Here is a 15,318-nt window from a genome sequence, read left to right as displayed (position 1 = left end):
CGGCAGGGAATTGAGTGGAAAATATCGTTCCTGTAAAGAAAAGTTATCCGAATTGAGTGGAGAATACCGTTCCTGTAAATAAAAATTGGATAAGAAAAGGCTTGTAGATTTGAAAGTAGACAAAACAAGCAGGGTTTTGGTGCTAGATGTGGCTGCTTCACGAGTCATAACTACTGGTCAGAGCAGTACAGCTCATAATCGATGGAATTGAAAATAAATTCAAAATGGATTCCAGACGCTTCTGGGTCCTATGCCACGACATTGCTTGTTAGTCCGAAATTGAGAGGCATAGGTGATAGGCTGATTTGGCTGTGATGGTGTCTTGCCTTGTTTTTTCCTCAAATCCAAGAAAGAATCCCTGCTAGAAACACTCAACAGAGGGTGTTAAGACCCCATCATCTTCTTTCTCCTTCTTCTGCTTCTCTTGTGTGGTCTACTGTCATTCTCCGTTCACGGCATAGCTTGAGAACTTGCATTCTTATGTAAATCATGGTTCCCTTTTGCTGGATCCTCACCATGAATGCTAAATGGAAATGGAATCCTGTCGATTACGCTACGTACGTCGAAGGCCTGTTGCAAATGGTAAAAAAAATTCTCCCTTTTTTTTTTTCTTTTTGTCAAATCACATTCTGATCATGCAAACACTAAATGGTGGTTGAGGAAAAAAAACATGTGTATCCCATGTATAATGAGGTAATGGAGAATAAAAGGAAATAAAAGGGTTTTGTGGAAAAATGATAGTGGTGGGTCCCACCACTTTTTACTTTTCCCAACTTTTCCACAAAGTCCCACTAAATATGTGGAGTTTTAAAATGACTTGGGGTGGGAAAGTTGGGCTGTTTTATCAGCCAACAAGTTTCTTTGATTCAAGGAAACTTGTCTCTCACTTTCTCACCCCAAGCAACCAAACAATCTACCATTTTAGGATTTAAGGAAAAAATAAGAAATCTACACTCTTTTCAAGAATTTTCTCACCCCAGCTTTATTCTAGCAAATAATCGCAACCTAACTGTTTTTATTTCCAAGAATTCTGTAGGGCAGGTGATGAGCTTCCATCGCCGGACATGTTTGTAACAACGGTACATCCAGATCTCGAACCACCTATCATCTCTGTGAACACTGTGTCTCCTTGTTGGCTGTTGGCTACCCAGCTCATAAACTAGCTTGTTATGTCTCAGATGATGGAGCTTCTCCTCTTACCTTCTATTCTCTCGTGGAAGCATCTAAATTTGCCAAGCTTTGGGTCCCTTTCTCCATAACAAATGATGACCAAGTTGAGGTCCTTACATGCTAAACCCACCAAAGAAATTTCCATATCTCATCGAATTTCGTGATATGTGCTGCCAGTAGTCAATGCCTCAATGGAACCCATTCATCAAGAACCAAAATACCATTGGTAGGAAGAGGAGTAGAAACAGGTTCAAAGAATTCATATTCAAACCACCCAACAAATAATATACTTTTCTGAGAGACAAAGAACCCAGATGAAGAGCAAAATGTCTCAATATATACCAAAAGAATAATGAACATCTCCCAAATCCAGGTAAATGTGGAAGAAATACGAGACGGGTGTAGAATCACTCTCTTAAAAAATAATAATAATAAATATTTTTAAAAAAAAACCCTTTTTTTTTTTTTTGTGTGTTTAAAATATTTTTTTATCCATTTTGAGCATTTAATAAACATGTTTTATCAAAAATAGTTTTTCACATTTTCAAAACAAAAACATTTGATAAAAACTTTTGCTGGAAATCTGTTCCAAGTGAAATTTCATTTTTAACAAGTATTGATAATTACAAAAAAAAACATTATCATCTACTTAACTACGAAAGAAGACCATATACTTGAAATAAAGGGAAATTAATTTTACCATGTAGTTTGTGATATATAACCTAAACGCATAACAAATCAAAAGAATCTTGGTGGATTTGAACCACCGTCCTTTTGAAACATGTTGTTCCAAGTGCTCTACCAATTGAGCTAAAGATTCACTGCTTCACCCAGGGTTAAATTCTATAGGAAGTAGGACTCTCAATAATATCAATGAAACAGGAACTGATGTTTTAAGCAACAGAAACAGAAAAATATGTAGAGTAAGAAAAGAGGTATTGAGAGAAAGGAAAGGGTGGAACTATAATCCAGGAGGGTTGTTTCTAAGAAAGTGAAAAAGAAAAACTAAAGGTAAATGACTACGAGGAATACAATAGTTTGATATTATCAGCTCATAAAGCTAGCCAGAAGAAAAAAAGAAAACCTCAGCCAACATAACCACCAGTAAGAAAACCTCAAGAAGCACTCATGGGGGGCAACAACTATCCTTCCAGCAACTTGATCAAGGTCACATTGGCCACTGGATGTCATCCTTCTCCCACTGAAAGAAACAAATGATGGAACAACATTTAGCTCAATTTTTACATTCTACGACTGATGAGATGCTATATGTTATGAAACAAGGGGTAGACCATGAAAAATGTCTTCCAGCGCAATTTTAACATTCTACAACTGACGAGAAGTGTTAAGAACAAGGGGTAGACAAAGAAAAACTTCTCCCAGCCAATTTTAACATTTTACAACTGACGAGATGCTACATGTTATGAACAAGGGGTAGACAAAGAAAAATGTCTTCCAACCAGCTGAAACCAACTATTCAATTACACCTACAGCATGTGTAGGATACTCTGGGGCATTGGGGGCAGAATAAAAGTGCTTGGAACTCTGGTTACAACTTACAGTGATAATCTAGCTACTGAGTTAAAGAGAGGGATTGTAATAAACACATATCAATGTAGAATTCATAGAAGGAGTCATGGTTACTCAAGATTGAATTCATGAACCTTGTTCAAGGCTGAACATCATGCTTTACACAACTCCAACAAACACACTTTAACATTCATGAAGTTTTCCTAATATGCACATGTGAGTTTTAACAATTGAAAGGAAACAAGGTACTAGAAAAGCAATACTGAGCACAAGGCCATTGCAACCGTAGAGTCTAACAGCAGGCAGAAGTATGCAGCCTCAACCCCTCCTTTACAGTGGAGGCTGTTTCTAAGTCTCAAATCAAACCAAAGGCTACAATAACAGCTTGATAGTTGCACCACAGCTCTCCCGCTAAAGAAAACAAGGTAGTAACACACTAACATTCAGAGGTAAACAGAGATTTCTTGGATCAATTTCTATGATGTTCATCTTCTCCAATTAGATGAGAATATGAGATTAGTTTAATCTCATAGATACAAGAGTCTGGTAAAGTCAGAGTTCCAATTACAGAGAGTGATTGGCTTCGAAACCCACCCCACCCCCACCCCCACAAAAAATAAAAAGGACAAGAAATTGACAGTGGTCTATCTAACACAGACATCCAACTTAGATCAATGCCATCGGATGGACACATGATTCATAATCCAGTTATACAGCATGTCCTGAAAACGTAAATCAGGACAGAATGCAGCTATTTTTTGGAGCTAACCAGTAGGATTTTTTTTTCTCTCCTAGTAATCCAAACAATATTATAATATCAGTGCTGTAAAGAGATGAACAACAGCCTTACCTGTGCATGCCCATGAACAGAGTGCAAGCAATCATGACCCAGTGTTTGTGCAGAACTAAACTGATCGAATCTATACAAAAGAAAACTTGTGATTTCTCATCAAGAAAGAAATTTTAGTTTCTAGCACAAGCTCTAAAAGAATCCTAATCAAACAGGGTAGTCTTCCCTCACAAGCCTCCCATTCATCCATACCCATTCTGTCTCACCCATACTAATTTTTAAACAAGGGGAAAAATTCAATCTTCTAAAACCTGAATCAAAATTTCATGAGAAACAGAGGAATTGCAGAAAAGTTAATTTTTTTCTTGGTAGTTTTGATCCTTTAAATAAAGCATGATGACCAAGCTTGCCCCCCCTGGGGGGGGGGGCCCCCCTCCCGGGGGGGGGGTGTTTAGAGAGGGGCCCCCCCGGGCTTTCTCTTTTCCACCAAAAAAAAGAAAAACAAAATAAAAAAAAAAAAAAAAAAGGGGTGGGTTGGGGGGTGCAAATTAATTTTATTTTTTTTTTTTTTTTTTTTGGAAGAGGAAAAAGCAAAAAAAATTTTTTTTTTTTTTTTTTGAATTTGATTTTTGAATTCAAGTTTTTGAATTCAATTTTTGAATTCAAGTTTTGAATTTAAGTTTTTAAATTTGAATTCAAGTTTTTAATTTTGAATTCAAATTTAAATATTGTAAACGAATCTTGTACAACAGCCATGTTTATTTATAAATACATAAGACTTACCCATCAAAGGTAAGCAACCTACTTATCAAAAACAGAGTTTTCTTTGCATTCTTTCATGGTATTAGAGCTAAGGTTTTGAGATTTTTTTTTTCCCAAAACACTACATTTTCAATGGCCACTGTTAACACTCCATTCCCCATTACCAATCTCTCCAACCTTGTTTCTGTCAAGCTTGATGGAGAAAATTATCTCATGTGGAGAGAACAATTAGAATCCATTTTTATTACCTGTGATCTTATGGATCATCTTGATGGTACTGGATCGATGCCAAATCAAACTATCACTACTGGAGGAACTCAAACACCGAATCCAGCATTTCAAACCTAGAGAAAGAATGATCATTTTGTTCGAGCATGCATCAATGCCACTCTCACACCGTCTCTTTCTTCTCATATTCTTGGTCTTCAAACAGCGAAAGATGTATGGGATTCTCTTGCACAACTTTTTCAACAACAGTCCACTGCTCGAAGGACTTATCTTCGCAGTGAATTGCAGATGGTCAATAAAGGAACGAGCACGATTACAGACTATCTTCACAAAATTAAGTCCATCGCTGATTCCTAAGCGGCAATCAATGACAAGGTAAATGACTCTGACTTGGTAGCATATACATTAAATGGTCTTGGTTCGGATTATCTCACTTTCATCATCACTGTGGAGAATATTACCCCACCCATTACCTTTACCGACCTCAGACCAAACTCCTTACTCATGAGCAACGGTTACGCCGTGGCTATGGGAACACTCAAACAATCTTAACTGATTCCCATTCCCCTACTGCATTACTTGTTACAGATCAACCTAAATTTAATCGGCCTAATAATAGTATTAATTCCTATCCACCCAACAACCGAAACCCACCTAGATCTGACTTCCGATATTCATCAAATGGCTATCCAAGATCTCAAAATTCCTATAACCGACCAAACCAAAACACCTTTAATACTAATTCCTTCAAATGTCAAATATGTGCTAAGCGAGGCCATTTGGCCAATAGATGCTATTTCCGTTATGCCCAGAACCGAAATAATACTAATCCACCACCTCACATTCCTTATCTTTGGCTTACATGGTACCCAAAATACCCAACACATTACACCACCAGAATGATGCACAGTGGATACCGGATTCAGGTGCTACCAACCATATGTCATTTGATCCGGTCATGCTACGACAATCTGCCACTTACAAAGGAGAAGACCAGGTTTCAGTTGGTGATGGTAAGACACTCCCTATAACTCATATAGGCTCCTCAACTTTGAAAACAAATTCAAATCATTTATCTCTTAATGACATACTCATCGTTCCCCAATTGTCAAAGAATTTAATTTCCATTTCTCAACTTACATCTGACAATAATTGTTCTGTTGAATTTTTTCCATGGGGTTTTTGTGTTAAGGATTTGGAGTCAGGCATCACTCTCTTGAAGGGTCCAGTCAAAGATAAATTGTATTCCTTCTCGGCTAATGTTGTGCCTCCTTTGGCTCTTTATGGAAATAAAGCTCCTTCGATATTTGGCATCGCCGGCTTGGTCATCCTTCTTCTGCAGTACTTACTCATTTGAGAAATAGTGTCTTATTTAATTCTTTTGACACACTTAGATCCAATAAAATTTGTGATGCTTGCCAACTTGGCAAACATCACAAATTACCCTTTTCTATTTCAGTTAGTAGAACTACTCGACCATTCTGACTTATTCATTGTGATTTGTGGGGTCCCACTAAAACTTTGTCAATTAGTGGATTCAATTCATATATTATTTTTGTTGATGATTTCGGTCGATTTACTTGGTTCTATCCTTTGCGATTTAAATCTGATGCAATTTATTGTTTCAAGCATTTTAAAAATATGGCTGAAAGCTTGCTTTCTACTTCTATTAAATTTTTTCAAAGTGATGGAGCCTTAGAGTTAACAAAGGGAGCTTTCAAAAACTATCTTGATGAATGTGGCATTGTATCCAAGATTTCATGTCCTCATACTCTCGAACAAAATGGAGTTTGAGAAAGAAAACACGGACACATTACGAGAGATGGGTTTATCCCTTCTATTCCAAGCTCACATGCCCAAAGAATATTGGTTAGAAGCCTTTTACTGCTGCTGTCTATTTAATAAACCGGTTACCTACACCAGTATTGCAGGGAAAATCTCCTCATGAAGCACTGTTTGGCTTCAAACCAGATTATTGTTTATTGAGAGTTTTTGGCTGCCTTTGTTACCCCAACTTGACACCCTACGAGAGAAGACAAATTATCGCCAAAGTCCAAGGCTTGTGTCTTTCTTGGTTACGAGTCTCTATCACAAGGGTTATAGATGCTTAGATAAGGACAACGGCAAGGTATATTTATCCGGACATGTTATTTTTGAAGAAAAGGAATTTCCCTTTTCAAATCCCCCATCACACCAATCATCAAACAAACCACCAGTTGAACTTATTTCTCTACTGTTTTCATCCCACACACCCCACCAAATGTGCCTCCACTCACTTCTCATTCTTCTTCACCTATTTCAAACAACCAACCATCACAAACAACCCCTACAACATCATCACCAGCCATATCAATGGCAAATCCAACCCAAGATGTTAATCAATCCCCACCAACAATAGACCAACCACAGCCCCAACCATCTCATCCTATGATTACTAGGAGTAAAACAAATTCTGCCAAACCAAAAACCCCTCTCTCTTTACTCACTATTAGACACCCAATACCTCAAACCTTTCTTACCACCATCTCCAGCATCCCAACTGAACCTAAAACCTACAATTCAGCCTCAAAAGACCCAAAGTGGATTGATGCAAAGCCTTAATAGACAATCAGACTTGGAACTTGGTGCCTTATTCCAAGGGTATGAATATTGTAGGCTGTAAGTGGGTGTACAAGATCAAAAAAAAAAGTGATGGTTCCATTGAGAGATATAAGGCACGATTAGTTGCCAAGGGGTTCAACCAGCAGGCAAGAGTGGACTTTCGTGAAACATTTAGTCCAGTTGTAAAGCCAGCCACCATTCGGACAGTATTAACCATTGCACTCTCAAAGTCATGGCCAATACATCAACTTGATGTGAAAAATGCTTTCTTGAATGGCAACTTAGCAGAAGATGTTTACATGGAACAACCAAAGGGGTTTGTTTCCACATCTAAATCAACACATATTTGTCATCTACGAAAAGCAATTTATGGTCTCAAACAAGCTCCCCGAGCTTGGTTTCACAGATTCAAAATATACCTACAAGGAGAAGGTTTCAAGCAAAGCGTCGCAGATTCTTCCATGTTTATACGCAAAATCCGAGGTACAATGATAGTATTGTTGTTATATGTAGATGATATAATATTGACAGGAGCCAATGAAGCTGCAATTCAAGAGGTTATTCAAAGCCTGAGCAAAGAATTTGCAATGACAGATTTGGGACACTTGCATTACTTCTTGGGAATTGAGGCTAATCGAAGTTCAGATGGTCTTTTACTCACTCAAAGTAAATACTCCATTGATTTATTAAAGTCTATAGGAATGGAGACTTCAAAGCCATGCACAACCCCAATTGCAGTTGGAACAAAGTTATCATCAACAACAGGTTATCCTCTACCGATCCAACACCACTAGAGACAATTAGTAGGAGCCTTACAATATTTGACGATCACTAGACCGGATATCTCCTATGCGATCAATCATGTGTGTCGGTTCATGTAATCTCCCCACAGAAGATCATCTACAAGCAGCAAAACGTATTTTACGTTATGTCAAGCACACTATTGGTGCTTTGGTGTTCTCTTGAAACCAACCCAACTTTCTTTTATAGCTGCTTACACCGATGCAGATTGGGCGGGATGTCCGACACACGCCCGATCAACTAGTGGGTTTTGCACTTTTCTTGGGGATAATTTGTTATCATGGTCTTCCAAGAAACAACCTACAGTATCTAGATCAAGTACAGAAGCTGAGTACAAATCCCTTGCTGTCACAGCATTTGAGTTACTATGGCTTTCTTATGTTCTACGTGATTTGCAAGTACAACTTCCAAGAGGAATGGACATTTATTGTGATAATGTGTCTGCAACACAAATGGCTGCAAATCCAGTGATACATGCTCGCACAAAACATATAGAAGTGGACTATCATTTTGTCCGAGACTTGGTTCAGAACAACACCATAAAAGTGCACTTTGTTCGGTCAGATGATCAAATTGCAGATGTGTTTACTAAGGGCTTAACATCACAAGCTTTCTTCAAGCATAGAGACAAACTCTTGCACCTGCCAATGCAGAGTTTGAGGGGGGATGAAAGACCATAACGGATCTGTTATGGTTTGAATTTGATTTTTGAATTCAAGTTTTTGAATTCAATTTTTGAATTCAAGTTTTGAATTTAAGTTTTTAAATTTGAATTCAAGTTTTTAATTTTGAATTCAAATTTGAATATTGTAAACGAATCTTGTACAACAGCCATGTTTATTTATAAATACATAAGACTTACCCATCAAAGGTAAGCAACCTACTTATCAAAAACAGAGTTTTCTTTGCATTCTTTCGTAAAAAAAAAATTGGGGGGGGGGGGGGAAAAAGAGGGGGGAAAAAAAAACACCCCGGGGGGGGGAAAAAAAGAGGGGCCTCCTTTTTTTTTTTTTTAATAAAAAAAAAAAAAAATCGTTCATAATAGAATAGTTTCGTGAAATCAACACACCAGAAATACTGAAAAGAGGATCCAAATCTTAAGAAAAAAGCATGTACCTTCCACATTACCACAGGTCTTCATCAATGGATGGAAGAACAAAATCAACCAGAGTAGAACTGTAGTCGCGATCTCTCATTCCATTACTCTCGTGTCTCTCCAGATAAAATCTCCTCAGCTCTGCACAAATTACACTGATGCCTATATTCCCAAACCCTGACATAAATATCCGTAGGAACTGAACAAAATCTCCGCCATTTCCGTCGAATGAGATCTCAACCGAATCAAATATCAGATAATAATGCTGATTCCAAATAGAGGTTTTGCACTGTTTCTCATGAAATTCTCCAACACTAGTTCTCAAGTTTGATGGAGGAGTAATCCAACTCTGAAAGGCTCCTGCTCTACAAGCCCGAGGATTGGGGCTTTTTTTTTTTATCGGGCACAGTTTTGTAAAAGTTGTTTCTAAAACAGAAAAACAACTCTGAGATGTTTTGTAGAACTCGTTTTTTTGGCTAGATTTATCACTGGTCAGTTTTTCTAGCACGCAGAAACAAACCGGTTACAGAACGCATTTCAACTGTTTTCTGTTCTCACAGCACATGAAAACAGAAAAAACGTTTTTTGAGAGAGTTATCATACACACCCTAAGAGACTTAATACAGTTAGGATTATCTAGCAAGAAGAATGTCATCAACATACCAGACAAATAACAATAAATCATCATGGTGATAGATAAACAAAGACATTTTTTTTAATGTAAAAGTAGCATTGGCTTCATTTCATGTGTTGATATAAAATCAAGTTAGTAGCATTGGCTTCAATTCATGTGTCAATATAAAATTGAGTTAGTCACCAGTAATCTCCACAGGAGCAAAAACCACCAACAAACCTGTGAAACCTATTGATATCCCTGACAATAATCTCTCTTTTAAAAATCTCTGAGACATACTTCATAACCGTATGACAATCTCCACAAGTTCTCAGGTTCTTTTTTATTCGAATTGGAGCTCCCACGGGAAGGGTAAGAAGCCCAAACGCAAGGGCCAGTTTCTCACTATGATACCACAAACTTTGCTCTTTGAACTCCTCTGCATCATTAACTGCGAACTGGTTCTCAGCAATATAACCTTTCTCCTTTACCAACTCCGCAATCTTGCTTATCATTCTATAAATCTCATCCGTCCGAGAGTGAGACCGATCGTGCACCGTAAACACGTAAGTGATATTTCTTATGTCAATCCAGCTGCATCCAGGTTCCTTTCTTACCCCATTGATTCCCATCAATCTTCTTACTTCATTTGCTTCTTCCAACTTTCCATGACACATATAGATGTTGGCAAGGAGCACATAATTCCCAGGGTTCTTCGGCTCTACCTCAAAAAGCTTCTCAGCAACTCGTTTCCCCATCTCAAGATGTCCATGATTCCTACAAGCTCCAAGCAAGGCTCCCCAGATGGATGGGTCTGGCATAAATGGCATGGATTCAATGAACTCCTTAGCTTCCTTCAACTGACCAGCTCGACCAAGCATGTCAACCATGCAAGCATAGTGTTCGGGTCCAGGTTTCATTGCATGCACACTGCTCATGGAGTTGAAATAGCTAAATCCTTCTTCCACACGCCCAGTATGGCTGCAAGCTGAAAGAACACTAACAAAGGTTATAAGGTCAGGTTCGATCCCTTGTGCCAGCATCTTCTCAAATAGTTCAATCACCTGATCTCCGCAGCCGTTTTGTTGGTATGCAGTGATCATGGCTGTCCAACAGACCACATTCCCGTGCTCAATTTCCTCAAACACTCGGAGCGCGTCAGACAAACTTCCACATTTTGCATACATGGTGATAAGTGAGCTTTGAACGCATGCATTCCCCATGAACCCAGTTTTCACAATCTGATCATGGATCGAAGTCCCTTGATCTAATGCTGCGAGATTCGCAGAGGCATAAAGGGCCGTCGAGAAAGATGCCTCATCGGGTGATATCCCTTCGTTCCTCATGATCCAAAAATAATTGCACGCTTCCTCAAAGCCATTGTTTTGGGCCCAACCCATGGCCATCACATTCCATGTCACAACATCTCTAGCTGCCATGGTCTTGAACAACTTGACTGCATCAGCAAAGCCCCCACTCTTACCGTACATGTCCACTAGTGAGTTCTTCACATAGGGTCGAAGTATGAGACCATGCTTGACCACAAGCGCATGAACCTGCCTTCCAAGATCCAGGCTGCCCATGTCTCCGCATGTGCTCAACACTCTTGAGAAGCTCACTTCATCAACGATCACCGAATTGTCCTCAAGAAGCTCCATAAACATACCAATAGCCTGCTCATGATTCTTGTTCAGTGAGAACCCCACAATCATGGCGTTCCACGAGACTAGGTTTCGCAGAGGCATTTCATCGAACACTGTGTTTGCAGATATCATGTTGCCACACTTAGCATACATATCGATTATAGCACTACCAACAAAAATATCAGTTTCAAAGCCATGTTTATGGATCAGCGAATGCATCTGTTCGCCGTGAGCTGCGATCCTAGTGCTGGCACACGCGGAGAGGATGGCAGAGAAAGTGAAATGGTTAGGGGCGACACCCGTGCTCCGCATTTCATTGATGAGAACCAAGGCTTCAAACGGTTTGTGGTGACGAGAGAATTGGGTGATGAGAGATGTCCAAGTGATGATGTTCTTAGCATCATGGTGGGTATGTGAGAAGGTAAGAAGGCTCCGATGGAGATGTCCACACTTGGCGTAAGTGTTGAGGAGGTTGTTGAGGAGAAAAGCGAGGGAAGTATAGTTGTTGGCGATGATTTGAGCATGGATCTGGGTTGCATGTTGAATGTTTTGGGTATCACCAGTAGCGTTGAGGAGTGAGTTCAGGTGAGTGGGAGAGGCAGTGGGTGCTAGTGGTTGCTGGTGACATCTGCGGGAAAATATGATGAGTGGCAGCGAAACCTGTGCGTGGAAATGGTGTAAACACGGTATAATTTCTGTACAAAAACAATACAAAACTTTTCTTGCCATATATCCTGTTTAGAATTTTCTATCTCGAATTAATAAACTGAAAATGGAAAGAAGACGAAGAGGAGAAACAGAGGGATGGACTCCTCTTCTTCTGGCTTAAATCGTAATTCTCCATAAGCTCGCCTTTCGAGAGATTATAAAGGATATTCAACGTTTGTAAAGCTTGTATTATTGAGGAAGGCTCTGGAAATCACAAGATATAGGATTATTGATATCGGTTGTACAGGGAAAGAGAGACCAAGATAACTTACAGATTCAGGTCTTCCAATGATGTTAGCGATGGTAGTGATGGCTTCAGAGACTTTGGTGCACCCGCTTAAACCTAGATACTTTTATAGAGCTTGCTGGATGAGAGCAGAGCAGAATAGCAGATTAGACTCAATTCCACTTCCATACTCCGAATCATATCAAATAAATTCCAGAATTTAGTAACCAAACGGATATAGCTTTCATCCAGAAAGTGAAGTAAAATTTGGGGTTTTCGTTTGCCTCTTTCCTCTGTAAATCGATAATTGATTACTTGATTAGCCTGTCTCGTTTCTTGGCTTCCTTTTTCTGTAAATTACATGAACCTCATTATCCCTTAACAGACCAAGGATTTTTGAATTTGCCGCACACACCAGGATTCACGAAGAAGATCAACACTCGACACTCCAAGTCTTAACGGTCGAAGAAGAAATATTAGGATTCAATTGATTAGGCTGCGTTTGTTTGAAAGGTGGGGTGGGAAAAAAAACATGTGGGTTCTATGGTGAGGGAGAAGGAAAGGGAAGGAAATGAAATGAGAGGATTTTGTAAAAAAGTGATAGGGTGGGTCCCACTTTTTACTTTTCTCAATTTTTTCACAAAATCCCACCAATTATGTGGGGTATTAAAATGGCATGGGGTGGAAAAGTTGGGCTGACACATCAGCAGACAAGGAAACTTGTCTTCCACTTTCCCACCACAAGCAACCAAACAATCTACCATTTTGGGATTTAAAGGAAAAATGAGAAATCTACACTTTTTTCAAGAATTTTCCTACACCTTTTTTCTCACTCCACCTTTATTCCAGCAAACAAACGCAGCTACGGAAATTACAACTTCAGAAGTTTGGCTTTGAATTCGTTCGGGAAACTGATACGTTACATTCGGTATAGTACACGAACCCGATCTTATCAGATCTTGAATTCAAACCGAATTTCTGTTCAGTACGGTTTAAACAATGTGGGTTCGGTAATGATATATGGTATTGGTACCAAATTGACACATCGATCTTTGATGTACAGACAGTGTGTAATCCTCAAATAGTATTTGAGTTTGGATCATTTTATCTATTAAGATAGAGATTTGTACGTCCATCACGCTTTTTCACCACACAATAGACGTGAAATTTATGTAAGATCCACTGAGATTCCATCTCTAATTCATTTTATCAATATTTGAATGTGGGTTTGACTCTCTTTTTGGTCAAAATCTAAATCTTCATTAAGTAAAGGAAAATGGATCCAACGTTGAAGCTAAAAGTACATAACGATTAACAACCAAAAAAAAAAAAAAAAAAAAGGGGCATTCCCCCCAAATACGAAAGAGGTGGAATTGCCTAGCCCCACGGGCTAAGTAATCAGCAAAATAATTTTGAGACCTATATACCTAAAGACAACTTCACCAAAAATATTTACAATAAGTAAAACACCGCTATCCCCATCCTCACATCGTCACCACTCCTTTCTCTCTTTCCCATTTCTACGAACCTGTCTTAGATGAACTAAACCCCCCTCTGTTGGTTGGTGCAAATTCGCCATGTAACTGGAATAGTTAGGGTTGGGGTTGAGGAAGGTTTATTGATTAGCTAACATGTCTTTCTTTGGATGATAGGCCTTGAACATTAACTACAGTGATGGATTTCCACCCTCTTAATGCATACCAACCGAAGTTATTTTACTTGCTTCTGCTAAAAATTTGAAAATAAACCCAGACCCTTCTTACCGTTTCTCTTAATGCTCTATGGACTAAACCAATCCTTGTGACACGACCATCATTCACAGCTAGAATAACTCTTACTTACCTAATTGATTGCAAACACATGGGGTCTATATATAATTTATCCTTTAATAATGAAATTGATGGCATTTTAGAAAGAAAATGTAGCTACCTTTCTCTAGTTCATGCTTTTATAATAGTAGTATGATGAAGAATGAAATTATTAGGGTTATAATTGCAATTGTGGACATAGTAATCATATCCATTTAGTTAATGAGATTGAGGGTACTTTAAGAAATAAAATGTAACCATCTTTTTCTAGTTTTTGCCTCTATAATGGTAGTATAGTATTCTAAATGACAACCCTAAGGGGTGGCTTAGTTGGTAAAAAATCAACGCCTCCAAGTAAAATGGCAGAATCTAAATCCTCTTGAGACCAAAGATGAAGCTGAAGCTCTACTACATAAAACCACCCATTACAAAAGAGAAAAATCTAAATGACTTCCTAATTCAAGGGCAAAGCTCCATTTATATTTAGATTATAAATAAAGCAACATTTCATGATATGATATCGAATATTCAAAACTAAATTCCTTCTTCTTCTGTTTTTTGGATAGAAAAACTAAATTCCTTAAATAAAAATTGGAATAACCTTTCATGATTCTAACTATCACAAATATCTTTGAATCTTCTTAACTCCCAACCCCCATTCTCTCTCATTTTCTTTTATTTATATATATTATTTTTTTAGAAGCGTCAACTGGTGCATTGATATTTTTTTGGGCTAAAATATCACTGATAAATAACTAGCCATATAGCTAATTTATTTCCTTTAACGCTTTTCATGTGTGAAATAACAGTGCTTCACCTCTCCCACCCCCACCCTTCATTGGAGAAAAGAATTAATAGTTAAGAAATGATAGAAAAGATATCGTCAATAATGAGTCTTTAAAGTATTTGACAAATTCGTAGAAATCAAAGTGGACAATTCATCGAGGATCTGCCCCACAATTTCAATTCTTTCTTGATGAACATGGGATATCGTCAATAATGAGTCTTATGTTTGAGCTTTGAAAGAATCGTAATCTCATTAAAAAATTCTTCCCTTCTTAGACTCATTATTGGTGAGAGGTAAGCAGATTCTAAGATTGAAATTGTGGGGAAATTCACCGAAAAGTTCTACCATGGTTGTTACCCAGTTGTGTTTTTTTAAAATGAAAAATCCTTAAAAGAAAATTAGGAAATATAGTAACATAAATGATACATTATGCAATTTGTATCTGCCATAGTAAATAGCCAACTAAAAGTAGCTTATCAGGGAGGGAAACCTGGACTAAGAAGTGAAGAATTTTTGAATGAGATTACAATTCTTTCAAAGCTCAAACAGTATGTG

General features: G+C 38.2%; 1 pseudogene across 1 annotated transcript; it reads right to left on the bottom strand.

Annotated features, from left to right (window-relative positions):
- Positions 1-8,917: 8,917 nt before the first annotated feature.
- On the bottom strand, positions 8,918-13,362 carry LOC149004148 (pentatricopeptide repeat-containing protein At4g14850 pseudogene; annotated as a pseudogene). Its single transcript, XR_016175569.1, has 3 exons — positions 13,299-13,362; positions 12,215-12,285; positions 8,918-11,894 (listed from the first exon to the last, which is right to left on the bottom strand). The product of XR_016175569.1 is annotated as a pentatricopeptide repeat-containing protein At4g14850 pseudogene (transcript).
- Positions 13,363-15,318: the final 1,956 nt, after the last annotated feature.

Source organism: Hakea prostrata, chromosome 9 (genome assembly GCF_041222555.1).
Source record: "Hakea prostrata isolate BN-2017 chromosome 9, UWA_Hpros_2, whole genome shotgun sequence".
In the NCBI taxonomy this organism is placed as follows: domain Eukaryota; kingdom Viridiplantae; phylum Streptophyta; class Magnoliopsida; order Proteales; family Proteaceae; genus Hakea; species Hakea prostrata.
The sequence above is the reverse complement of the archived record's forward strand: the minus strand, read 5'-3'. Positions and strand labels throughout refer to the sequence as shown.